This window comes from Palaemon carinicauda, chromosome 4 (genome assembly GCF_036898095.1).
Source record: "Palaemon carinicauda isolate YSFRI2023 chromosome 4, ASM3689809v2, whole genome shotgun sequence".
Lineage (NCBI taxonomy): Eukaryota > Metazoa > Arthropoda > Malacostraca > Decapoda > Palaemonidae > Palaemon > Palaemon carinicauda.
The window spans coordinates 110,394,626-110,397,125 of NC_090728.1; the positions used below are offsets into that span (position 1 = coordinate 110,394,626).

At 30.2% G+C, this 2,500-nt stretch overlaps 1 protein-coding gene and 1 pseudogene across 1 annotated transcript in view; one reads left to right on the plus strand and one right to left on the minus strand.

Annotated features, from left to right (window-relative positions):
• LOC137640095 (alpha-1A adrenergic receptor-like) overlaps positions 1 to 2,500 on the minus strand; it is a 257,804-nt gene that overhangs the window by 6,994 nt on the left and 248,310 nt on the right. The gene's annotated exons all lie outside the window — the stretch shown is intronic.
• The window catches only part of LOC137638977 (uncharacterized), a 3,074-nt pseudogene continuing 1,667 nt past the window's right edge, over positions 1,094 to 2,500 (plus strand).

The window sequence follows — 2,500 nt, forward strand, 5'->3', positions numbered from 1 at the left end:
TCTCTATAGGACCTCCACTGTCATTTTACCTTGCTCGTTCAGAATATTTAATGTTTCATATCCCGTATTGTTCATTTACTGTTAAATCGTCCCTGTTATTCGAGTGATGAAATAAGAAAGTCTTCAGTTTCCTCTTGAAAACCTTAATGTTTTCAGTCATTCGGATGTCTCGTGGGGGCTTATTATATAGTCTCGGGAAGGCATATTTAAAAGCTCTGGAGCCTACAATAGACATATATCTAGGTTCCAATAGTTTGAAACCATATGTAACTATTCTTGTGTCGCCACGATTTGTTGGCTGCGCAACAAATGTTGGACGACCAGTTCTGATAACTTGGTGAGTTATTGAACATATTTTAAATTCAATTCTCGCTTTAATCGGCAGCCAGTGTAAATCAATTAGTATAGGGGTGATCCTTCCTCTAGGTGGGGAACCTTTTATCAGTCTTGCTCGTCTATTTATTATGTTTTGCAATTTCTTAAGTTGCACTTTTGGTAAATTGTAATAGAAGGAGTTGCAGTAGTCAATCCTGGTAATAACACAGTTTATCACAAGTTTCTTTACAGAATTTTCACCCAGGTACTTTTTTAGAAACGCAATATTTTTTAGATGATAACGAGCATTATTTATTCCGGCTATGAGAGACAGGTTACAGTCAATAAATATACCTAGATCTCGAACTTTACTAGGTATCGGTTTCTCACTGTTTCTCATACCCACCACCATGAACTCAGTTTTATTCTCGTTTAATTTTAGTTGTTTAAATGTTATCCATTCTCTAGAGTTTAGAGTTTCAGTAGAGGCATCTATATCATTTATGGAGAAATAAAATTATGTGTCATCCGCAAATTGTTTGAACTTCACACCATGACTTTGTAGTATTTTCGATAGACCAATAGTATGGATGCAAAATAAGATTGGGCCAAGTACACTCCCCTGGGTTACCCCTCTGTCTAAAGGTGGGATTCCACCGAGGCAACATTCTGGCAACATGTGGCATGCTACATTGTCGCATGGGCTAAGTGTGTTTCAACCAGTTCAACAGAAGGCAACATGTAGCATGCGATTGTGTGGCATACGACAGGTGGAAACATGTTGCCGTGTTGCCTGACGCATGCGACAAGATTTAGCCTGTTTCTTAGTGTTGAACGCCTTCCCACTAGTCACGGGAAGGATTCCGTGTTAAAAGGCAGCAAGATGAATTGGCCGCAAGATAAAACCGTAGAATTCATAGAAGATTATAGAAAACTTGCAGTTCTGTGGGATGTATGCTTGCAAGAATACAAGAATAATCAGGCTAAATTAGATGCACTACGGAGATTAGCTGATATATTCAATTGTGAGGTGGAGATGCTGAAGAAAAAGATCAAGAATTTTCGTACAGCTTTTCGCCGTGAACATAAAAGCCTAACCCCCAAAAATTTGAATCTTCTCCCATCAAGAGAGGCAAGTGATTTGCTTATGACCTGCTTTTGTTCCTCCTGGACGTGGACACCCCAAGGCCTGGCTACTCATCTCCAGCTGAGCCTCAGACTAAGTAACCACCATACATTGAGGTAATGTATTATTATTATTATTATTATTATTATTATTAGTAGTAGTAGTAGTAGTAGTAGTATCATGATTATTATTTGTGTTATTATCGTTATTATTATTATTAGTAGTAGTAGTAGTAGTAGTAGTAGTATCATGATTATTATTTGTGTTATTATCGTTATTATTATTATTAGTAGTAGTAGTAGTAGTAGTAGTAGTAGTAGTAGTGGTAGTAGTATCATGATTATTATTTGTGTTATTATCATTATTATTATTATTATTATTATTATTATAGCTAATAATAATAATAATAATAATATTATTATTATTATTATTATTAGTAGTAGTAGTAGTAGTAGTAGTAGTATCATGATTATTATTTGTGTTATTATCATTATTATTATTATCATTATCATTACTATTATAGTTAATAATAATAATATTAATAATATCATCATCATCAATAATATTATTATTATTATTAGTAGTAGTAGTAGTAGTAGTAGTAGTATCATAATTAATATTTGTGTTATTATCATTATTATCGTTATTATTATTATTATTATTATCACTATAATAATAATATTAATAATATCATTATTATTATTATTATTATTATTAGTAGTAGTAGTAGTAGTAGTAGTAGTAGTAGTAGTATCATGATTATTATTTGTGTTATTATTATTATTATTATTATTATTATTATTATTATTATTAATAATATCATTATTATTATTATTATTATTATTATTATTATTATCATTAATAATAATAATAATATCATCATCATCATTATTATTATTATTATTATTATAGTTAATAATAATAATATTAAAAATATTATTATTATTATCATTATTATTATTATTATTATTATTATTATTATTACTATTATTATTAGACATGGTACAAACATATAAGGTAAGGTATAAATTATCATCTCTTGCGTCAACATGTACCTTT